General features: G+C 38.7%; 1 long non-coding RNA gene across 1 annotated transcript; it reads right to left on the bottom strand.

Annotated features, from left to right (window-relative positions):
• Positions 1–4,791: 4,791 nt before the first annotated feature.
• Positions 4,792–25,695, bottom strand: LOC310896127. Its single transcript, XR_014581205.1, has 3 exons — positions 16,609–25,695; positions 16,036–16,093; positions 4,792–15,899 (listed from the first exon to the last, which is right to left on the bottom strand). It is a non-coding gene; the product is annotated as an uncharacterized lncRNA (long non-coding RNA).
• Positions 25,696–26,180: the final 485 nt, after the last annotated feature.

Here is a 26,180-nt window from a genome sequence, read left to right as displayed (position 1 = left end):
ATGATATTTTTGGATAAAAAATTACCATCACCTCATGTTTCTCTGGATGTTTCCTGAGCTGAAGTTTCTTTGCTTATTTCTTCATAGTCTTACCAACTCCCGCAATGTAAACAACACAGCAGTAGAAATCATAAAGAAAGTGGAAGATTTGTCTTTGCTCTTCATGAAGTACAGAATCAGTTCCTGCATGAACTAGCAGAACCATGCAGCAAGCTACCTGGAATAGCAGGGTTTGGTAACAGGGACCACTTTGCCCTAGGCAAAGAAGGCAGTGCCAGGGTAGCCAAACACCTGCGGCACATCTGCTTGTTTCATCTGCTCTTAAGTTTTGCAAAACTAGCTGGCTGCTACCTCTGAAAAAGACTTATAGGTGGTGTCATGTGACCTCCTTTCCTGCTGCAACAGTAAGTCTCCCTTCATCCTGTTGGGACAGCAGGAGCCGCAAACCCAGTTCCTCCAGCTCTGCTTCTTGCAGCAAGGGCATCCTTGTGCTGCAGCTTCAGAGTGAAGTTCAGAATGCTGAGAAAGTAGAGGAGATACACACAAAAATCATACACACATACACAGAGATCAGCTCCTAATCTGCTTTGTGCATGTCAACATACAAACAAGTTAATAAATACGCTATAGCTGCCTAGTTTTTAAGCAAGATACATATTTTTAAAGGCTGAATCTTGCAGAGGTATAAAATGTATTGACTTTTTTTTTTTTTTTAAAAAAAAAAAGCAGCTAAACTGTTGACCTTTATAAGTTATTGAATTAGAAAGTTTTAAAGCTTCAGAATTTATTTTTTTAAGTCAATCAAAATTCTGGCATTTCAGTATATCTGGCATTTCAGTATCCTAATTTCCACCACCACAAAGATCGATACTACCATCCATCTCTGTTTATGCTTTTTTTTTTTTTCCTCTAGAAGCTAACCACTTGACTGTCAAAGATCTCTGTCAAGAGCAAGATTTCGATAAGAAACAAAGGAAAATATTTGTTGTGACTTATGATTATTAAATATCACTGATTTTGGTTGAAAATCATGACTTCATTTCTCTCAAACATTTCACAGCAATAGATACAGAAGCGAATAGGCCTAATAGCAAACATAAATTCTGTTGCAGACAGGTTACCTGAATTATTGAGGCTTTAGGTGAAATAATTCTGAGAGATGGCTTTATGAAATAAAATGTCATCTGCTTCTACTTACTTTTCCTTGTTTTCTTTTCAAAGAGTACACCAAGAAAACACGCTTATTCTGAAAGGTGCTCCCCTTGAGGCCCATTATTTTCTTCCATCTCTCTAAAAAGACAAGATATGAGTTTGTTAGAGAGTTCTCGCTCTCTACAGTTACCTTAAAGGAGGCTGTAGAGAGGTGGGGGTTGGTCTGTTCTCCCACGTGCCTGGTGACAGGACGAGGGGGAATGGGCGAAAGTTGCGACAGGGGAGTTTTAGGTTGGATGTTAGGAAGTACTTCTTTACCGAAAGGGTTATTAAGCATTGGAACGGGCTGCCCAGGGAGGTGGTGGAGTCACCATCCCTGGAGGTCTTTAAAAGACGTTTAGATGTAGAGCTTAGAGATATGGTTTAGTGGAGTACTTAGTGTTAGGTCGGAGGTTGGACTCGATGATCTTGAGGTCTCTTCCAACCTAGAAATCTGTGATACTGTGATTATCAGACAATTCAATATACAGCACATCAAAGGAGCCAAATAAAAGCACTTCCATTTGACACATCTTGACATAGCTGAAAGTTTGAATTTTGAAATCAGACATACCAGAAGACTTCTGGGGCCACATCCAGAAGTAGCTAACAGTCATATTCTCAAGTAATCTTCCTTGTTTTCTCTAAGAGAAATGTATTCACATTCCATAACACTACGGTATGCATTGCATCCCTCTTATTAATGTGATATGGGGTAACAACACGCATCCTGGACAAGAGGAATCAGAATAAAATAAGACTTTCAAAATTCTCCATCTTCACACCAGAACTGGATCATTTCACAGCACTTCAACAATACCATCTGGCATCCAAAAGATACATACATGAAACCAGCATCAGGGCTTTAATAGCTCATAATACTTTAATGTTTTTAAATATATTGAGTTATTCTAAGGGTACTATAATATGCTAATATTGTTCTCCATTAACAAGTAAGACATATATTCCCTGCAACTGGCTCTTTTACTCAGTGGAATTTTTCAGACTGTGCCTTAATTCAAGGGGAAAATTTGATTTTTAAAGGACCTTTGTTACGTGTGCTTTTGGTTGAAAGTGATCTATAGTATCTGCTAATAGATCAATACTTGCTGGGCAATATTATCACATGAATACAGAGGGAGCTGATTAGACAAGAGTTGCCTAATATATGACATAATTCAAATTGCAAGGAACATTATAAATAGATGCAGTTTAAAAGATCTTGATTCCATGTTAGGTTTGGATAACCATATGAAAGCTATTAAATTGAGACTTGTTATCCGTTTCAGCTTGTCTCTTGATTGCTGATATCTGTTTAATGGTAATAATAATTGGAGTTTTTTTTCTAAGGGATAAAGAGTTTTCCTTTTAAAAATCTCTTGACAAAAGCAAAATGAGGTCTACTATTTCAGAATTCAGGCCACAATGACAAGAAATATCTATATTCCATAAAGCTGTTAAGGCCGTATGATATTCTAATTTAAAATTTACTGTGATGAAAATTAAGGGGCAGACTATGTGTAAAGTGTTAGATAATGTTCTTCTAAGTATGAGTATGAATTTCATATTCCTTACAACCAAGAAGCATCAGGCTTCAAATCATAACAGAATATGCCTCAGAAGAAAGGTAGAGTCAGATACTCATGGTGTCAGTTTGGCCCTCTCTGCTTGTTGTAATACACTTATTTTAGAGAAGGATTATGCTCAGTGGGACATTATAAGGCACCTTGTGTCATAAATGGCACTGTAAGTCCTTGGCTGCAAAGAATTTGTCTAATGCTGGGTGTTCCTCCTGCCTGCAGTTCTCCTGTAGTCAGCTGGATCTAAAACCAGAGAGCTCACTGGGCAAACTAGGTGAGAAACCCAAGCACTGCAAAGAGCCCCATGGCTGCAGTAATTGCCTGGGATTTAGGACTTGGAAGTTTAAGCTGAGGAAGTTCTCTGACCTCACAGCCAAGTGGGGACACCCAGGGCTGCCAATGGCAGTGTCTCCAGACCTGGCTTGGAGGACTCCTTCCTTTTCTTTAAACAATCAGCACCTACGTGTAGGGCCAAGGAAAACTACAGTTTAGCCACTCACGTGGCATGTGGGGACTCAAGAACCAAGTCCATCATCTGCTAAATATTTAATTTCCACCGTCATATTTTAAGCCTTTGTTGCCAGGCTCAGCAGAAAGTCTGACAGCTGAACAGACGTGGAAAAGGAAGCATCCTCTTATGTCTACAGATGGTCTGACCAATTCAAGGGTAAAGAACTTTGATGGGATTAAAAAGTTTATACTACCTCTGTGTCCACTCTGGCTGTTTCACAGATAAATAAAAAGTTCAGAATAAAGCTATTGTCAACGGGAGATTTTTCTATGTACTAAATCTACTGTGCTACGCTTGAAAAAGTGCATTTATCATGAACAAAACAGAGTTTCTGAAAAACATTTATTAAAAAGACTGACTACAGCTTTCAGTAGGCTTGACAAGATTTCAGATTTTGCTTTCTATCTTTACCAACTGCATTAATAGCTTTTAAGATTAAATGGCATAAGTGCTAGATATCTCAGCAGCGCATTAGAGATGGAGAAAACAGAATTTTGTGTCTTTGTGTGCATGCCTGGTGATCAGCTTTTAATAGAACTGTTTGTAAAGTCAGGAATTTCCACCTATCCAAACATTCATAAAGGAGTTTGTTATTAGATAGCTAAAATTAAAATTAAATTTGCATTACCCAGATATTATTTTACACCATATCATAAATATTTGAATGGATGAATGTTCCTGAAAATATATCTAAATCCAAGAAAAATCCAAGAAATCAATTCTCAGGTAGTATCATTTAGTATGTATCAGTCACTCTCACTGTCACCAGTTCCCTTTTTTTGCAGTTTAGGAGTTTTGTTTGCCTGATTGGACACCAGAAACATACGAGGTCGGCAAATATCAAGCATTTAACTGCAGAAGTAAACAATCCTTGAATACCTCAAGCTCTGAAAAAGTCATTTAGTCTCACTAGCTCATGAACATTTACAAAAAGTAAATCTGAATCTGAACAAATAGATCCAAACTGAGAAAAAGCCCAAAATACCAACAACATATCAAGCGGCAAAGCAAGTGGCAAAAAATTACAGCTTTTCTTAAAATCTTTCCCAAATGCAATCACTAGTCAAAATTATTATTTTTATCAAGTGAATTTGCCTAATTCTAATTTAACAACCCCTCATGTCTTTCTGCTGTGGCTGGATGACATGATATGGCTGGTTGCCTAACACAACTAACAGAAATAAAAATAGCTTCAAGTAATTTATTTTTTTTTCCCAGCTAAGCTAAGTGCCACGAGGTATGAGTGAATTTTCTTTCAGTCAAGCTAAGATAGTAATTTTCATACACATTTCATTTTTCATTCACAGACAAGAGACTTGTATAATGAGTTATCCAAGGTGCAGGATCTTTGCTTTGAAGCAAGTTAGGCCACCTTCTATAACAAGATGTAGGGTTGTTGGGTCTCTCTATGTGTGTTTTACTTTATGGCAATCACCAAACCGTTTAATATACTTATCATATTATGGGCTACTGTTCCAGCCCTTGCACTAATATTATTATTGGTACAGGCCAGCAAGATTGACTCACTGTGGAGACTGAGAACCTAGGAAAGTGCCTGCCTTTCCATGTCATCAGTTCAGGGCCAAAGACCAAAAAGTCTGGGCCAGACATTGATCCTCTGTGCAAAGAAGACAAGGGATGTTTGGAGCTGGGCAGCAGACTGATCTGTCAAACTGAGTATGAGCAGTTTGTTTCTGGGAGGATGAACAAAGTATATGGGTGAGATGGCTTCCAGGTAAGGAGGTAGATGCTTCCTGAAGTAAGTTGCACTCAAGGTGAGTTACGACAAATGATTTTAGCCATTTTTTTACTGAATCAGATTATATTGCCTCCAGCACTGTACTTAAATGCTAGCTAACAATCATTTGGTTTCATCTTCTTCAGATTAGGCATACCACTGTGAGTGGCAGGACTTCTCACAGTTTGGGACTAAGGTATGCTTTTGTCCACTCTCTCTGGCAATAAGAAAAATTTGCATCTGATTTTGACAGTGAGCTCTGCCTAAAGAATATGCATAAAGATTACCATGTTTCATTTCTGTGCTCAAAGCAGATCAATGAGCATGTTCTTCACTGCAGCAGATTTGGTCTCACACAGGGATAAAAGGAGTTTGGTGTACATTCCCTGAAGTGCATGCATTCAGCTTTGCAGTGACATAATCATCAATCCCAGCCCAGCAGTCACACCTGGTGAGTTGTTCAGAGAAATAACACAGAGGCATTCACTAAGCAGGACTAAAAATCATTTACACTGTAAGAAGCTAAAGTGACCAGTAATGTATTTGCATGTTCCAAACACTACCTGCCCAATAGCCTGGTACCGTATATTGTTTCTTTCCTTTATTCTCAATAACATTTGGAATGGCAGCTTTTGAGAAGGCTGGCACTTTAGGGAAGCTCTGCAGAAGTCTTTCATTCCTTAAGTCTTTTCTCGTTGAGATTTCAGAAGAGGTAGTTAGGAGTACTCTCATATATGAACAACTCCCTAAAATACAGCAAAGCCAGCAGAAACTGTTATTAAATTAACCTCATCCCTCTCTGTGGAGCCCTTCACTCTGACCAGCTGAGTGCATTTTATTTCTATTATATTATAATCTGCTGTAAAGAGTTATGTTAGAGTGATTTCATTTTTTCAACAAACCTACTCACCATCTGCATTTGGCAAAACTCGTTGACATCAGTCTTTGTTGCTTAGCAATAAATACTTGTGCTGACTCCAGTCACAAAGAGTGTTCATTACTTTGTCATTCAGACATTTTACACAGCCTTTATGGCCTCAAAAAATGTTTATTTATGCTGGCCTTCTTGGAAGAGAAGGGATAGAGCTGAAAAAACTATACGTGGAATGAGAGGGAAGACACACCAATCTTGAAAAGGCATTGGACACAAACAGCAAAGAACCTGTAGCAGATTCATAAGCTCAATAAAAAGGAGAAAAATACCTAAAGGAAATCAATGCAATACTATTACTATAAAATATTAAAGCTGTTACAGAGGTTGCCCAACATCAACAATTTTGAACACTATTAAAGTGTATGTTTTGTGATGGCATTGATGACCACATTCCATCCATGTGTGCTAATCAAGATCTATTTAATCTGCAAGAATATCTAATATAAAATGTGCTTTGTACTTACATTCTGTGTCAGTGTGTAATCAGGTGTTCTAATTTGAACAAAATACCTACAAACTTGAAAATTTTAAAGACTTCTATGAAAATTATCTTGTTACTCATAACTTTGGAATTATTTGAATTTGTGAATAACTTTTTATAATTAGTATTAGCCCAGAACAGAACTGCATCAAAATCTTTACGGAAAGTTTTTATTTATAGAAAGTTAAGAGAAGAAATGCTTGTAGCTGCAAAATTATAATTGCTTTGTTTACTTAGAAGTTACTGTGGCCCTCTTTTGTTTAAGTGTCTAAATGTAAGGTATTAACCTTTGGCACTCACATTAGGGAAAAAAAAAAAAACAACAACAGACTAGGGTGCTCCAAAAAGGCAAAATTAGAATTGAAAATGAAATGGGTCACTTGCTATAGATCATGTTTTATTTAATAGATGAACAAGCTAACAAATGAATATGACAGTGAGTCATCTGAAGTCAAAAAACAGCATACTGATAGAATGTCAGATGATTTGTAAAATGCTTATTTTTTTGCTTTTATTTGTGGACACATTATGCAAAATTAGTTGATCATTGTGCATGGGTAGCAGCAAAAATGCAGCGAAATTCAGAATATGTGATAACAAATCTGTCATGAATGGAGGGTCCACTGCAAAACCTTCCAAATACTTGGTGTATTTTTTCAGAAAATGACAAAGAAAACTTCTCAAAACTGAACTTCAGTCAGACTTTCAATTTGGAACTGAAAATCTCTTTCTGTTTTAGAGGTGATGACTTTGATTCTGAATTAATAGAATTTTTATTTTGAGCCTTAAGAAAAACGTTAACCACATTAGTCAAGAACTACAAGCCAGGTATGTAGAGTCAGGCAGTTGGTGATTACAGTGACACAATTTTGTGCAACCTTCAAGACCAGAAGGAGAGATTGGGAAGTGAACATTGTTACAGAAGCCAGACTATTTCAAAACGTGCAGCAAACTGAGAAGAAAAAGTGTTTCTTGCATTTCAGCTTTAAATTAAGATTTAATGCAAGTTCCCCACCTGGAAAGGCCAATATTACAGTGTCAGGGCAATATTGACCTGAATCAATTTTGGAGGGGCAAAATCATGTAGACCAGAAACTCTAACCCAGAAATCCTGATTTTAGCCTCAAACTACTGCTTCTGCTCACCAGGGTTTGCTTCAGGAATCCATAACACAGCAATGCGTTGTGTTGCATGGCCAAGCTTAGCATGCTGTGAAACAGGGCATCTTTATAGTTGTCTGAATGGATGTTCAGCTCAACCATATGCAGCAGTTAAGTGCTGCAAACTTGAAAGTCTGACCCTCAGCCCTTTTGGAAATGTCTCCTATTAAATACAACACACTGCTGAAATAGAAAGTGAAACATAAAGGCTGCTGTACTGAAACAACAAGAGAAAACTTTTTGCTTCAATATGAAGGAGAAAAATCTGAAAGCTTCTGGACAGAAGAAGATAAAAAAGAACTAAGCGTAAAGTCACATTCTAAGAAAAAAAAAAAAGAGAAGAAGAATTTGAAAGATGATAGATGACATTGCAAGGAGCCAGAGGCTGGGAATAACAAGAAACCTAAGGCTCCTCTTTTGGCGAGGCAGATATTCTTCAATACCCAAGAGAATCTGTAAAAGTTTTCTCAAGTAAAATGCTGACTTCTCTAAAAATGCAGTCAATTTAAGAAGAACATTGTATTCTTAGTGAATGATGGCTTAGGCTCTGCACTCCTGACAAGTCAGAGATCAAGTTGACTGACCAGTCACTCTCATACAGGCTTGGAACAGCTCCATCTCCGCAGTGCTGATTATATTGACATTTCCCTTTCCTCCTTCATTCTTTCCCCCCTCCTCTCTCAAGGATGTGTTTTTCTCTTCGCCTATTTCTTGTTATTTTTCACTATTTTTCCATCATAAAGGAAGGCTCAAAAATCCAGAAACATTAAACACTCTTTTAAGGAATAAATAAACCCCATGTCAAATACTGAATCCCATGTTACTTAGACAGCTCTGAAATCAGAGAAAAATACCACCCCACTCCCACTCAGCCTGTGTTGGACTAGAAACTTTTTTTTTTTTTAATCTTTTTTTTCAGTTCAATAGCCTGAGAAAGTTCAAAGATGATAATCTGGTCTGCTCTGGATTTCAAAGCTGCAAAAAAGATTATAGAATCACAGGATCACTAAGGTTGGAAAAGACCTCCAAGATCATCTGGTCCAACTATCCCCCTACCACCAATGTCACCCACTAAGCACTACGTCCAACCTTTCCTTAAACACCCCCAGAGACAATGACTCCACCACCTCCCTGGGCAACCTGTTCCAATGCCTATCTACTCTTTCTGAGAAGAAATTTCTCCTAATTTCCAACCTAAGCCTCCCCACCACAACTAGGTTCATGAATTAAATTAGTTAAATTAATTAAAGATTAATGAATGGGAATGGTACAGCTACAGCAGTCCCTCTTCCTTGATGGGGCTCTTCGGTGCCTACTCAGGACACTAAGGAGCAGGATCAGGAATACACTGCTGCTGTCATGAACCTGCAGCTGACACACAGCCACACTGGGCAACTTGTCAAGCAATGGCAGGTTGTGTTCTCTGACCCTGATGTCCTCTCTTTTGGCCCTAAGCTTGGTGTTAGCAGGCTCACTACTTAGCTCCTCAGTTCTGCCTGAAGCAAGCACTGGCTTGGGCAATAGGATTCTGCAGAGGCGTTTTTTTCATTCTGCATCAAGTTAGTGGCAAGGAAAACTCACAAGAGGCATCTTTACATGCAAGTTATGCCATGAGGGAAATGTGCCTATAGCTTCCTTGCATTTCTAAAAGATAAAGCATTCAGCAAGGATTTGCAGCACTCGGCAGACTGAGTCAGTGAAATCAAGAGACCATAGTAATAACACCAAATCAGACATCACAAAGATAAAGTAAAAGGGGCTAGTGGGAAAGTGGAGTTGATTATCTGTCATTCCTTGACTATTTCTTTTTCATTACATATTTCAATTCACAATTTTACAGTGGTTCACATGGTCAGGTACAATGATAGAGCTGCGGGAAAAGAATTGTGTGCTTCATATTTTGCCCCACCTGGGGATGAAGCCCCAGATTCAAGAGTTTATTTCCTTCTTGATGGATACTTCTAAGCTTTAATCAACAAAATGGATCAATGACTCACTTCTTACCAATACAACTCACATTATATTTGTTCATTTCCCTAGAGTTGAGATGCTCAGGGTAAAAGCAAAAGTGGTTCTCACCACTTCCTGTCCTTCTCTCAAAAAGAACTGTTTCAGGGATTTAATTTGTCATCCCTGACTTTCCCAATCTCTCTCTGTTAGTGGGAGTGTCCTGTGACAGGAAATGTCCCTGTCATATAAACTGTATTGTGTTGAGGACTTTTTCCAGCTAAAAATAGGTACCAGAGCTATCTTCTAGTTTGTTCCTGTTGTTTTGTACTAAATTCCAAATGTCAAACATAATATAGAGCTTAGAATAAACTCAACCTTTTATGCCATTTAAACACAACAAACTACTTCTAATAGCCTGCTTTTCAAATGTACTTGAAACCATGCTAAGATTTGCCATGCTGTTCATGATGTGTCCGCACTTTGGATAGAGTTGGCACATGATACATCTCCTAATTTGTTTTAGAGATTAATATTTACATTATGGAAGCACTTGGGTGACAACTGAGAATGAAGCCACACTGCGACCAGTATATGGTCTCATCACCTTAGGTCTGAGGAAGGGAAGCACCTTTGAGCTTAAGGTTCACTATCCCAAAAACTCAGTGGGTTAGTGGAAGACATATGTACATCATTAGTGTTGTTACTGCTGAAGTTCAAATCCCAAATGTAAAATTGTACACCGAATCATTGTTAATTGCTATAACATTCAACTCCATGTATCTTACTTCAGCTAGCACATACTCACTCTGTACATGGAAAATATGGTCTAATTAGTTTCTTCTAATAGAGATGTAAGATATGCCAACAAAGTACAATGCTTGCATTTATTGTGTAAAATATTATGTAATTAGATAAGTCCTGACAGAATGGCTTGTAGAAAAGACTCAGAACTAAGGAAGTCATATATTCTGATTTCAGAAGCATCTAATTTTATTAGGACTTAGTTGGTACTTCATCTCTTTTCTCTGTACATTAGTCAGTCTAACTGGAAAACTGGTTAAAAGCAGGGCTCTTGAGTTTGTTCAACTCAGAAATAAAAACTGCTGGTTAAACACGTCCAAGTGTGACACTGTGAAAACAGTATCTGTTCTTTCTGGCAATTCCTTAGTCATCAGAACTAAAGCTGTGAAAAAAATAACGCACGTCAGCAATGACTTTTTTTTTTTAAAAAAAAAGCCCATTAATAATTACAGCTCTAACAAATGGCATGCTGAACATTTCAAATCCAAACTCAGTGGAGCAGCACTAACAGTTTACTCCTCCTATCACCACCATTAACAGGTCAAGACTGCAGAGGGGGAAAATGTTTAATTTTTGGAAGTGAGTGGGATCAGAGGTTCTGATTGCGTGGCCCTGTGTACCTGAGTTTTTGCTAAGAGTGCAGCTGAGGAAAAGGACCTGATTTGGAAGATGGATGTGACAGTGATGAAAGCAAATGGAACACTTAAGGGAAAAGGAAAGGTAAATTTGACAGGCAGAGTGGGACACATTTGCCAGTTTCAACAACACCTGCCACAGCCAATGAGCATCAGCTTGCCAATACGACAGAAACTTCTACAGCAGCATCTCAGTTCAAGTCATTCATTACCAGTACAGCTGCTGGGGATAGCTTTGCAAAGAACAGCATGTTGAGCATGTCAACTTTGATGGGATTTACTGGAAGATTTCCTTTTACCTTTTGATCTAATGTGGTTGAGCTCTGTGAATTTTTTATGACATTTTGTCTAAATCTGCCCCTCCCCGTGTTGGCAAGCCTCCCAGTGCGCCCTCCAAACCACCTCTTTGCATCCTATTTGTGTTCTTGCCTTCATCTGGTTTGCCCAGCCCTTATTCTTAGAACCATTTATCCGTATTTGCATGTCAGATGTCCATACCTTTCATTCAACTTTTTCTTACAGTTCACTTCTGTAATAAGCCCATAAATATAATGAAGAAAAGAGACTATTACCAATTTTTTACTTCTAATTTTTACTTTGTTTTGATTTTGATCATTCTACATGTAAGCTGCAAAAATCAAAATGGAAATAAGTAAAAAAAAATACAATTTGCTAAACTACAATGAGCACATTTTGATTTACAAGACCAGACAAGTAGTCAGAAGCTATATTCAATTTCTAGCCAATGTTAGACAAATAACAGAACAACTTCTTGCTTCTAGGAATATACAAATTTTATTGCATTAATGGAGGATTTTCACCTTCTTGACTTTGTGAAGGTGATATAGAAACAAGTACATCTCGTTCTGATGATAATCAAATGTGTGATGGGGTGAAATTCATTTACTCCCTGCTGTGTTATACCCAGTGATGTTAAATTCAGAATTCGGATGCATGCCTGTGCAATTCCTCTGCAGATAGGAATGCTTTCTTTCCTTGAATATTAAAACGGTTTTGTGGTATGAAGTAGAAAATTTGTGGTACAAAAGATCCTGAGAAAATAATTGACTCTGTGAATAATTTATTGAATTTACTGAAAATATTGACCTAGATTTAATGTTTCCACATTCAGAACATGGAAAATGAGTTAAGATGGTAGGTTGAGTTATCCTAGAGTGAGGCTGTTGGAACATGATTAATTTACAAAAATGAGTTGTTATGCGAGAAAAGACATTTACCTATTAAACACTGTACCTGGGTTATACTGACTTTTTCTCCACAATACAAAGAAAATATTACCTGTAGTCTGATCCTGCCAACCATTAATGAAGACAAGAGTTGTGGAAAAAGAAATCAGGAGTAATTGGCAGGCTTGAGCATGGGTGAAGACTGCAGTTCTGGATCTTCTGACTCTTCACTTTTTCTCTATCACTTCTGAGCAGATCTGGTACCTGGTCCCAGCAGACCTGGAATCTGGTCTTCACCACTTCTTCTGTATTCAAATTGTGGAGGCCATTAGAGAGTTTGGTGCACTGAACCTTAAAGTGCCTTAACTGAGTGCTAGTCTACTCCTCAGAAGAGTGGCTGCTAGACCTGCTTGTGTTTTTGACAAAACAGCATTCAACAGCAGAGAAACATCAGAATGGAAAATGTTTTTGAATGACCAGCAAGGAAAGCAAGAGCTGGAGATGGACAATTGGATAGTTCAGTAATACTGAAAGAATATCAAAGCAAAACAGTAATAAGATTAATTGTGCAGACTGATGCAGTTTCTTTTCACAGAAATCCTCTTCTTTAGTGGACAGCAGATAGCCAAGCTGGTATGATGCTAGACCTTCCAAAGAAGCGTAACATATCAGGTAGAGTACACATCTTTAAGACTAAAGATGGACTGCACTTGCATGCATCTGCCTGTGCAGAAATACCCTTCCTAACCGCAAAGCATTTTGATCTGACTGATTTACATGAATCAGGCAGCTTATGTGAATGTACATCATTCACTAAGCCAGCTTTGCCCAGCCCCAAGCAGAGTCACTCGAACATGACTGTTGGCAAATATATCCAGAGAAAGAAGCTACTTACTGCAATCTGTCAGCTGGTTGAAGCTTCTAACAAGTATTACTTTGTAGAAATGTCCTCTGCAGGAGGAAGTTCACAATGGGGTCACATTATTTTCAGGAAAAAGAAATTATGTCAGCAAATGCTGGCTTTAAGGCATAGAGGATTAGAAGATGAGTTATGCCACTCATGAGGGAAGTGTGTAAGTGAAGGAAAAAGTCAAAAGGAATCAGATAACACAGAAGTATGTATGGAGAAGCAGTGAGGACCTCCAGGACTGTAGAAGGATGGGAGGCAGGGCTAGGAGGCTTGCCAAAAAGGGGTTAGATGTGTAGTTCAGGCTAAAATACCACTGCTTTCAGTCACCCTTTAAATTGCTGCTTGCCACTCACAAGTCTGGAACAACTCTGCGTGCGCTAGTGGCTTCAGAATAGTAATTACTTAAAAAGAAGGAGAGGATGATAAGAAGAGCATGAAAAGATATTTTCATCTTCTTTGTTTCATAGATAAGTGCCCAGGAGTAGGAAGAAGTATTTAGAAATCCCCCAGTGTCACCCACTTCGCACTGTAGCACCCCAAGCAGTCATGTACTGCACCATTAACTCCTACAAAAGCAGGTCTCTTTCATGGCAACGGTGACAGGGGATTCAGGCAGGCATGCAATTTTGCAAATGAAGGCAGCCAGTTCTAGTTATCTACTAGATGTTGCTATCTTAAAGACAGGTGTCTGAGGTCTATTCATAGTCAGCAGAGGGAGGGAATCAGACTAGCTGCTAGTCTCTACGCCAAGGTGAGCTGAGTCGCTTACTAGACTCATTGGTATGGGTCTCATTAACTATTATGTCAGGCTGGACACCTAATTCATTTGTAGACATAAATTAAGGTATCTTAATCATTCTCAGTGTTAAAAATGCTTTATCAAATTACACTACAATTATCTGTTTCTTGGGGTATGTTGAAATCTCTTACAAGAACGGCAACCGTAAAACTTGTCAAAAGCAGGAAGGCTACAGTTGAGCTAGTCCTCAAACTCCTTTAACTCTGCCCTCTTTGTGCAATGCTCTCATGCAATAACAACCTGCATATTTTGTGTCTGAACTCTTCTGAATAGGAGCTACCACCTATAGGCAAGCACAGTCTCCTCTGTAGACAGAAAAGCGGCCTCTGCTGCAGAGCTGCAAACCCTATTTCACCCTTATGTCTGTGACTAAAACTTTATGCTTATCTGTCACAAGCTCACTGAACATACCCATGGAGACAATCCCCACTGTCAGGCTCTTGACCCTTGTGACCAGCAACAGCTGCAAAATATGGTACTAGAAAAAAGCCTACAGGATCCTTTAAAAGTGTAGGAATCTCTTTCCTTTGATTGTTTTTGGGCAGTCAGCCTGACAGGATCCTCACAAACCAAAGGGAATGGCATGCCCAGATTGATTATTTTCATGAACAGACCTCTGAGACTCAGGATCTTCTGTACCACAGAATTGCTGCTGCCATGTGAGCCAAGCTGTAACACTTATGAAATTTCAGGAACGGCAGAGGAACCTATCACTGACCACCAGCTGCTGAACCTCTTTTGGAAAGTGCATAATTTTTACTTCACAGGTAGCAAGCAGAGAAAACTGACTTGAAAATTACAGTTCTGCAATAACTTCAAATTGATACAAATCAAGGAATGACTACTTAAAATAACCAACTCCTTATTCCAGTACATGATCAGAGCTAGGAAATGATATTGAAGCTGGAAAGATGAAGAGATGTTTGGATATGATGCAATCACAGTTTTCAGCTATAGCTATAAGCACAGTAGCGTACACTTTGATAATGGAGCAGATGCTTCCAATTATCTTCAATAAGGAGAAGAAGGGACTTTTGAAAATGTAGCTGTCATGAGGTTGCTGTCGGAAGACTCTTGGATAGGGAACAAAAGCATGCAAAGTGTAACGTTTTACTCTCTTAGCATGTTAACTTCAAGATATTCTACAAGTTGAAAAATGTGTGTATTCTAATGATTGAAAGCAAAACAATCAAACTAGATATCTCACTGTAGAGTTATTTTTTTTCCCGTTTTAAAACATGAGAGGTGACAAACTACTAATGGAGTACTATTTCCTTTGATGTTCTAAAGTGTTATTCAGATTTCAATAGATTTACATACCTAAATGTGGCTACTGTTTGCTTATATACTGCTTGTAGGTGAACTGAAAATAAGATTCATATAGAATGGCACAGCTTGAAAAATACAGAATCACACAGCATAGCAGAGTAAACATATAAATGTAGCTCTCTTATTCAGCCTTTTTTAAATGCTCCTTCACACCCTGGGACATGTTTCTGATTCAGTATGTGCTTAACAGGGATGGTCAGGAAATCCAAACCATGCATCTGCTAACTGGCAAATTCATATCCTGTTACTTGTTACTTAATCTGTATTAGCTCAGGCTGCCTACACCCTCTGCTACAGACATTCCCAGAGATTCTTATGAGACTTGTGAAGATGACAAGAACTACAGACTCTGTCCGGTGATCTGACTTGTGCTAGGCATGTGTTCCAGTCAGACCTTCACATACGCCCACTGCTGTGCTGGCTTGGTAACTGTGAGAATATGTGACACACAAAGGTGTGTGGTGTTATCACACCACACAATGGTAAATGCAGACAGAGAGGTTTTGGATAATGGTGCCCTTGCCAAGCCAGCACTGAACTCAGGATCTGTCCATACCCGTCCATATAGCCAAGCATTTTGACCATCACAAGAGCATGTACCAAAGGAGCAATCAAGGAAGTCACAACTGTGAATTTCTTCTCTTAGTACAGAATGTATTTTCATCATTTCAGTCTTGGTTCTTTTCTCTGCTTCTTCAGTTGTTGGGGGAAAAAAATAAAATAAAATACAGTAAAATAAAGTAAAATAAAATAAAATAAAATAAAAGCAAGCAACTGGCTAGTTATGAAAGCACCAAGTTACATCTAATTTCCCATAAATGGCTCACACCTGGTTAAAAGTGCATCACAGCTTATCTGTCTTCATACATCTGCTTCATCTGGGACACCTGGAAATGCACAGTGGTCAGTGAAACAGAAACATGCTTTCAGCAGAAATTTAATGCTCCTAGCCTTGTTTTTACTTAAGATGGATCTTTTAGATGCATCTTGACTATTTAGAAAGAAATCATTTCAATTTTCCTCTGCAAAAAGCATAGGAAATTATTAGTAAAATATGAACTTACTGACAATTAAGATAACACTTTCCTGATGAAATAAATGTCACCTTTTAAAAGGTCCTCTTTTCAGTCCAATGCTTTTAGATGTGATTGCTAATTTATATGCAGTACTTGTATGTATTAGAGCTTATCCACGCTTCAGGGAAAACTTAAAAAATCCTATAGGAAAATGTTCTTTTCTTGGCAGATTTTGCAAAACCTCAAATTCTTATGACTGAAAGTAATTTAAAAAACATTCCTTTGTGGCTCTATGTATTCAGTAGCACCATCTAAAATTCTGTTTATGGACAGGAGTGTTGAAATTAATTTAAGGAACTATATCATTCATTAAGCAAACTTCTTACTATTTTCTCCAAGTCAGGTAATTGTTCTTACTCTTGGTATTCTGCCAGGTTCTCCAAATGATTTGACATTGGCCTCTCCTGGCTAATTTGTGGTGATTTGTAGAAGGAGTGGATAATGAACTCTAAATTGCAATTAGATGCCTCATTTCATTCTTCTTCAAGAACCACAGGAAACTACTAAAAATGATGGGGAATTAAAGGAATTTTGAGCTGTGGATATCACCTCTTCCTCCAAACACTGATCCAACATGGGTAAGTTAATGAATGGTAACTACTAGTTTGGATGGATAGAAGTCATGGTGCTTATTAGAGTCCCTTGGGACTAGAGTCCCCCTTGGGAGAGAGACTCTTTATCAGGGACTGTAGTGACAGGACAAGGAGCAATGATTTTGAACTAAAAGAAGGTAGATTTAGATTAGATATTCAGAAGAAATTCTTCACTCAGAGTGGTGAGGCACTGGAACAGGTTGTTCAGTTAGGTTGTGGATGCCCCCTCCCTGGAAGTGTTCAAGGTCAGGCTGGGTGGGGCTTTGAGCAACCTAGTCTTGTGGGGGTTGGAATTACATGGTCTTTAAGGTTCCTTCCAACCCAAAGAATTCTATGAATCTATGATTATTTAAAGATTTCATTCTTTGGTAACAATGTCATTTTGTAAAGACAGTGAGTCCAAGTCCATCAGTTACATTAGTGACACCATATACATATTATATGTTGTTATGTGTGTGCTTTCTTTACAGTGACATCATGAGTATGTCCCAGGTACAGAAATAGGGGAAAGAGCATCTTATAGTGTGTACTTGCATATTTTGAAGAACATTACCATTTCAAAAGCCATTTCAATCTAGTGTAGGTTTATCACTATGGCTTATCAATACAATTCTATCAATATTTATCAATCATTTGTTAAAAGAAAAATAATAATCTGTTCAATCTAAATTCAGATCTTTAGTTATTACTCCTACAAGGTTGGCCACATAAGCCTATATCCAAGCTATGTAAAGATTTAAATTTATATTATTATCAAAACCAAGAAATAATAACAAATTAAAAGTTAGCAACTGAGCAGATTTTCTCTGACTAGAGTGCAAGTTGAACACAGTGCAAGATGACAGGCAAGCAATTTCTGAACTTGATACCTTGTTGCTTTATTCAGTCAGTCAAACCAAGGAAGTGTTGAGACCCATTTTCCCACTTTCTGGTTTGACTAGTGACTGCTGCTAACTTTCTGAATCAGATGCTCATCTTCAGGTGGATAGAACATTTCTATCACACTGGAATCAGGGTAAAGAATAGTAAATACTTTCATGTGGAGGTCTAGGCTTTGTTGCCATAGACAACTAAGCCCTTGACAGCTTGCTACATAAAATTGTCAAGCTCAACAGAAGTTAAAGACACACACCTAGTGCTAACAAAATTCAAGATTAAAAATAATAACAGTAATAAAACTTAGTCTTTTATAGCCTTCAAGTGCAGAGACTAACTTCTGACAATACCTGAAAAACAAAGATATATTTTGGATAAGATATGAAGAGATTAGAATTAGTATGAGAAGATCAATATGCAAACTGAAATACTGAGGTGAAAAATTATTTCATGACAGGAGCCAGAAATCACTCGTCTTCCAAGAGAATCATACACTCATAGGGCAACTCAGGTGGGAAAGAACCTCATGCGGTCTCTAGTCCAATGTCCTGCTCAGACCAGGGCTAGCTCTGAGATCAGACCAGGTTGCTCTATGATTTATCTGAGTCTTGAAAAACCCCAAGGATGAAGACTAGTCAACTCTCTGGGCAACCTGCTCCACTCTTGACAATCTTCATGGGGAAAAAGTTTCTCTTAACTGTCAGTTTAAACCTATCTTGTTTCAACATCCGCTCACAGCTCCTTAGACATACACTACTGTGAAGAACCTGGCTCTGTTCCACTGATACCTTCCCCAGAGGCACTTATGTCCCCGAGATAGGCACTTATGGCTGTTATGTCCCCGAGAAACCATCTCTTCATCAGGCTGAACAAGCCCAGCTTCCTCAGCTCCAGCATCTCTTCACAGGGCATTTGGTTCAGACTTGACTATCTTGTTGGCCTCCACTGAGCTCTCTGCAGTTTATTGACATCTTTTCTGCACCGGGCCCCCTAGAATGGGCTGCTGTAGGCTGGATGTGGACTAATAAATATGGAGTACAGGAGGATAATCATTTCATTCAATCAACAGGTTGTGTTTCTCCTGACACAGCCCAAGAATGTTGTTGACCTTTATTACTGCAAAAGTCACTGCTGGCTCAACTTAACTCAACTCACTGCCCACCAAGGTCCCCAGGGGCCTTTCCTGCAGAGCTGCTCCCCATCCAGACACTCCTAGCTTGTATCATGCCTTCCTACATACAGGGCTTTGCATTTTGTCCTTGCTGAGTTACACAAAATTGTCAGCCCAGTCCTCTAGCCTGTCTGGATTACAACCCTAACCTTGAGTATATGAACCAGGCCCCCCTTAAGGTGTCATGTGCAGACTTAATGAGGGTACACTCTGTCACATCCTCCAGATCATTGATAAAGATGTTAAACAAGGCAGGTCCAAATACAAATGTTGGTAGTACTCCGGGGAGACCCTCAGGACATTGAACTTACCCTGAAGTTCCATCTCTGTGGCTGCCAACAACGAGACATGGATCAGCAGGAGAAGGGCTAGATAGTATGAAATGACCTTTAACATTGCAACTGCTACTTCTACATCCCCAGGCCTTTGTGATCTCCAACACAAAGGAGAGACAGCTCCACTGCGCTCAGAGTAAAAGATGAAAATGGCTTCATCTAAGTCTTGACAGCTACCTGGAGTGCATGTCTGTTTTCATAGCTGCTCAGAGCCTTATGTCTGCTTTCTCCTCTTATGTTTATTTCTTTTTTTTCCCTACTTAAATCTAGCTCAATTCATGAAGATTATTGATGGACCTTTTCAGAGATTTCTGTAAGCTGTCTGATCATACGGCAGAGAAGGGGAATTCCAGAGTAGCTTACTATCATTCTCTAGAAGTTCAATTCACTAAAACCATGTGCTTCTCTGGCAAGAGATAAGAAAGTTAAACTAAAACCTAGACAGACTAATTAAATTCAGGTTTGTCCAATAGTTGTAATTGCAGAGTAGCTGGGGACTGGGGCTGTGTTGTTATGCCCACACGGCGCACTTCCTTCTGTTTTATACATACTCTCCTGCTAGACATCTTCATAGATGAGACAATGGATTGATTGGAGACCATGATCTGATCTGAGAGAAGGTGACCGGCTGAATTCCCAGCCACCTTCATGACAAAGCATGTGACTAATAGGCACAGGAGCAATCCAGCTGGGATTTTTGAACAGTGATTGCCCCAGGGAGCTTCTTCTGCAATTGGAAGAATAATAGGCACCATTTGTACCTTTCAGTGTGCAGAATAATATCCTGGGTGGAAAATCTGGCCATCCCACAGACTCACCAGGTGATTCTTAATGCAGAATTGATTAAACTATACACAGTGAGATACCTGACAATAGTCAGTAGAAACTGTTCCTGCAGGTTTTGAAACAAATGTGTAGGTTAGTCTTATGTACATAGTTAAGAATAGAGAGGCTTTTTACTTAGTGTAAGGTACTCAGTAGTGATGGATCATGTATGCTCTGGAGTGGCCAGCCAGGACTGTGGGCCAGCTGGCTGTGAGAGCTGAGCAGAACAGCAGTTCAGAGTTTGTTTTCCCACCTATTTACCCTGTGCCAAACATTTTTTAACACTGTCCAAGAATGTCTGTGTTATTCTGCACTTGTAATCTTGCTGCTTTTGCAACAAGGCTTAAAACAAGTCTAAGTCTAGATAATGTAATGTATCAGTTAGATGTGAACAGGCTAGCTTGCACAGGCACTGAAGAAGTACTGATATGTTAATAGTGTTTTCCCTGCACTGATGGCACTACTCAGACAGATGAATAGACCTAGGAGAGTGCCATGCTAACACAATTAAAGTAATTCTAGCATCCTGAGCTGGTTGCTTAGAGGTAGACTGAGAATTTTTTGTAATACAGACATTTTCTCCAAGACACCAGAAAAGATGGGCTACATTTTCTTCTCTGCAGATAATACAGAATAATACAGTTCTGTTTTCCTTTGTGCAGCTGTAGGTAAATGCATTGGTGGAGAGGGAAGGATGGGGCGTTTGTAATGCTTTTGCCATTCCCTTTTGTTTCATGCTCTTTGTTTAGTGAAAAAGGCAGGGTAGGTACTCTAGCCTTATGTGAGGAAAGACAGATTTGCTATCAGTAACAAAGTTTCTCCATTCAAATGGAAAGCTGTGATCAAAAGGATAATTGGAACTGGGGTGAAGGATATTGGAAGGTGAGTCATTGCACTCAAGGAGCTGGTCTGCCTGGAAAGGTCTGTGGGGACTCTTTTCCTAAGAAATTGAGGCTTATGCAATCCTTATTCAAAAGAAAATGTCCCAAAATGTTTTCTTTAAAAAGTCCCAAAAGGATTCCTAAAAATCTTCCATGTCACCCCTGTGACCCAGCAACCCACAGCATTCTGCATGATGTGACACAGCCATGATACCATCAGGGCTGGTGTCTGCCATTAGTGCTGTATTGCTGTGATGTGGCTATTATCTTCCACCCTGCAAGCAAGAAGAAACTGTTGAATAATATTAATATTAAACCCCAAAACTTATAATGCTGGGGAGGGCAATTAAGAAGCTGTAGCAGCAGTTTAAAGAATAGCAGCTCAGCAGAGGTTGAAAGAGAATTAAAAGCAGCACATCCTACCCACTGTCCAGTTTTAAAGATTTGTGTGGTGCTTCATGCTGAGATTTGTGGGTCTGAAGACCAAATTCTGGAAGAAAAATGAATGCTCATGGAGTTGACTGAAGGTAATATTTTACACCTTTGGAATTAAAGACACATCTAGTGCCAATGCCTGCATCCATGAGTGGCTGGCCATGCTGAGGGCATTTCAGCATGAAATGAAAGATTCACACCTTCCTTTCCCTGAAATGAACCAAAGATTTTGCCAGAGACTTTCCTGTGCTGCATACTTTAGTTAGACATGAGAACAAAATATATAAATTAACTTCCATCTACTTAGTTCACAGCTGGCTATTATCCCCTCCTTAACTGACAGGGCAAGAGGCAATGGACACAAACTGGAACACAGGAGTTTCCATCTGAACAACAGGAAAAACCTTTTCACTGTGAGGGTGACCAAGATTTGGCACAGGTCACCCAGAGAGCCTGTGCTATCTCTACCCTTTGACACCTTCAAAAGCCCCTTGGACATGGTCCTGGGCAACCTGCTCTGGGTGTCCCTGCTTGAGCAGGGGGTTAGACCAAATGATCTCCAGAAGCCCTTTCCAAACCAGCCATACTGTGATCTGTACATAAAAGTCATTTTTGCCCCTATATTTAATTTTCCATTAATTATTTCAGTTTGGCAGTTGTTAAAGTAAAAACAAAAGCAAAGAAAACTGATTATGTGCAGGAGAGAAATGACCTTTAAATAATCAAGCACAATTCCAAATGATAATAAACTTCCTCCACTAATTATTACAGATCCTTTAAATGCTTTGGTGTCAATTTTACCTAAGGCTGACATTCAGAGACAGGCAAGCAGGGAAGTGGTTGGAAATAACAGGATCCTGTTGGTTGGAGATAGGGTAGAGGAGTATTTAAAACATGCCCCAGGACTCTTCCAGGGTGCAGTGTGTAGCTTGCTCAGCTGGCAAGCAGAAGTCTGCTGGTTATCCTTTATTCCATTCCTTTCTTTATTTGACATTGACCTGAGAGGGGACACTGGGTGGCAAGGTCATCTCAACTTCCTCTTTCATAATCCTTTTATTTCCTTTCCTTCTAATTTTCTTTGTCCAATGATGTCCAAACAATTCCTGGGTTTTCAGATGCTCCAGCAATATAGCTTACTGGCCATGACACTGTACTTTGTACACACTAGAGAAGACAAAAACTGCATTAAGAAAATGCTTGTTGCAATTAGCTACCATGTAATATTTTAACAGTAGATCCAGGGAGCTCATGTGATCCAGTGATGATGTTGTGCTGTGCCTTATAGTAGTAGTTGTATAGTAGTTGTGAAGATCTTGTGATGAACATTGCATTGCCAGCCTATGGTCAGAGGCAGCATATATTACTCAGGTGTTTTATGTCCCAGCAAGTATTGCAAGCTTTCATTCTCTAGTCTAGCTTTAAAAAAGTAAATAAACAAATGAATAGGCGGGAGAAAAAGAAAAAAAAAAAAAAGAGATCAAGCACCATCCAGTGCATTACCCCCATTCCTTAGCTGCCCCAGCTGCTTAACATGTTAACTTTATCTGCTGCTGGCATATGCAAACAGTCTCTGGAAATGTGGTTGCTGTTCAGGAAACAAGGGTTGTGCAAAAAATAGAAAATAGTCACTGTAGTAAAAAAAAGTATGGTAGGTGTCTACCATAATAATATGAATTAATAATATCTCCAGAAGGGCAGGGGTGGGACAGGATATAACAAAAACAAAGCAATGCATAAACCACAGAAACCCACCTCACAAATTATGAGTCTGTTTGTTTTTTTCTCGCTCCGTCTCTCTCTCTCTTTTTTTTTTTTATTTCCTTTTTCTTTTGGCTTCAATCAAGTTCTCATTTTCTTCCCCATTTACAGTTAGTTTTCCTCTTGGGGCGGTTTGAGCCTGATGTCACCAGAAGACGTACCCTATCCTCCCTTCCTTCTATTCTTCTCAAAAACTGGTAGTCTTTCAAAATATAAAGAGGAGAGAAATTGTCCTATCAGGTTTTAATGATGCAGAAACCAATAAGGAAAATGCTTTAATGTGATCGTCTTTGTATTTTACACAAGAAATACAAAAAGGTAAAAAGGGATTTAAAAGATCACCGTTAAGGCTTCCAGTTCTAAGGTATCAATAAACAAGTACACTGCTCACTGACAAACAAGCTCTTTGATTATTTTCCTGGCCACCAGCAGTAAAATCATAAGGACCATTATAAGAAGCAGCACCCAAGGAAATGAAAAAAATATTAGAATTGTTATTATCTATGCTTACAATAGAAGTACTGCATAGTAGATAAGAACACTGGAAGGATTCTTTTTTCCTATCTTGCATTATATCTTTCTGAACAAAACCCCTGAGTAGACAACAGAAGCTTGTTCTAATAACAAAAATGTTGCCTGAAATGAAATTCTTGACATACCAATCATTCTCAGTAGCAAAGCCATTTTTCATATAAAACATGTTTTGGAGTAGGCTTTAATGAATGTCTCAAACCAACTCATCTGGCTTATTTTCTCAAGAATGGGAGCATTTACATAAGTTTAATAGAAATTCTACCACAGAGACACCACAAATGTGCCCTGCCAAATCAGATTATGTACTTTTAAAGGACAAAAGAGTGCATGCTTTCTTCAAAACTACTTGAACATATATATATATTTTAGCTAAAATGGGTGATGGTTTTGATTAAATTTAATTGCTCACTGTGAGATTCCTCCCATTTTGCCACCAATGCGGTGCAACCAAGGGATGAGTCTTCAAATAAACATGCCTCTGACTAAACATTGTAAAAGGAGAAACTTTCTTCTACTACAGCTACAGCTTCTCCTTCCTTCTGCAGGAACTCATCTGGAATATAACAACGTTGAATAACTACTTAAATATTCACCCTGTTGTCTCAGCCTGTTAATTCAATTGCTACAATAATTTAGTGAAAACTTTAAAGTGATAACTTTAACAGTGAATTTACCATGATCCTGCAGTGGTCTACATTTTATCACTGCTGAAAGCAAGTTTGGTGTGCATTCTGTGATCCATTCTACATTACTAGAATTATATGTAATGATCCTCTTTCCATAATTTGTTCTAAAAGAGATACCACACAAAATACCTAATTTGCTTTTTTACACAGATAAACAGGATGCCAGATTATACCTCAATTAACTCCCAAAAATTCACAACAAAAATATATAAGCATTTCATCACTCCACAAGAGATAACATGTTTTTACTACTAACCAGTCCTGAGCAAAAAAGTGGGAAAGAGTGATCTTTAGCTTCAGCTTCTTTGTCTGTCAGTGATTGTTTCATGAAACTTTTGAAAACAGGAAATACAAAATAGAAAATAAAAGCAGAAGGCTTTTGGACTTTTCAGTTAGCTCAATGGTTTTCAGAAATACAGAAGTTCCATTCATCTCATATTAGAAAGGAAATCATATTTCTTATGTTCCTTAAAAAGAGAGAATTTTAGTTTGTGAGCTTTAGCTCATAGTGTTGCACTGTGTGTCTCTCCAACAAGTGAATGCCTCCACACTGTTTCAACACTTCAGCATTCCTCATGAGGGCAAGAAATCAGCAAAGATATAAAGAAAACATCCCCTATGACTCCAGGCTAGTAGAGAGCACCAGGAGACAGCACTGATAGTCATGCTGACAGCCTCCATAGGCATAGCTGCAGCCTCTTGACTCAAAAGCGTTCAGATGGCTGTATTTAGCTCATAAAACAAGTATTTCATCATGATCTTTCCCTGGCCTGTATTAAATAATAAAAACACCACTAAGACAAGGTGCTGGGCCTTTTAAAGGCAGGGAATCTATGCCAAATATAACGATTAAACCAACCCAACTAGTGGGTCAGGAGGCTGGCAGGAAGGGCAGCAGAAAAGAATGGCAGAAGTAACAGAGGTTTCTGCAGTAGAGATCTTAAAGAAAAAAAAAAAAAAGAAGGAACCTAAAATTTCTAAGCAATCTAAAAGAGGAAATCAGTTTGTGTCACATTACACTTACATTTTATGCTGGAAAATAAAACAGGTCCCCAAAACACAACAGTTGGCTGTAGCAGCAAGTTGTTCTTCCTGAGCTGAGGAAAAAAAACAGATGTCTTATAGACAGGCAAGCAGCTGCTTTCCAGCCATTTAATTGCTATTTTATATCCAATATATAGTTCAAATGTGCCACAGAGGAAAGATTTATTTATATCACATGGCTCTTACTTAAAAGTTGTAATCCAACTTATAAATTGTTACAAATCTGTGTTTAAGTCTCCTTCACCTGCCCTGTTTTACACTCCATCTGTGCTCCTAAACCAGAGAACAAAACAATTGTTTTTCTGTTTAATAAAACATGTAAATCAAGTTCTTATTAATCTGTATCTGAAGTACAATAATTCAGACCAACATTGATAAATGAAACTGGTATTATAACTTTCATCGTCACTGGAATGACAGTGTATTACTTTTTAGTGTTTTTGACTATGGGCAATCTATCTTAATGTAAAAATACCTCAGTGTAGTTTTTCCCTTAAGTTAGCTCAGTCCTAAACACAGCATCCTATTGCCAATTATGCTTCTAGTTGAGGGCGTGCACAGAAACACACTGGGAAAAGAGCAGAACAATGATTCAAGCCTGTCACACAGTTCTTAATGTCAGCCCTAAGTGGCAGGGTCCTTACGTGCCAGCCTAGAAAGAGTCCACTAGGATTCCATCTTCGAGTGACAAATGCAGATTTGAAGGCCAGGATAGGTATGACTGGTGCAATGCTTCCAAATTCCTGCTGAAGCAATATGG

Source organism: Anser anser (genome assembly GCF_964211835.1).
Source record: "Anser anser genome assembly, chromosome: 3".
Taxonomy (NCBI): domain Eukaryota; kingdom Metazoa; phylum Chordata; class Aves; order Anseriformes; family Anatidae; genus Anser; species Anser anser.
The sequence above is the reverse complement of the archived record's forward strand: the minus strand, read 5'-3'. Positions and strand labels throughout refer to the sequence as shown.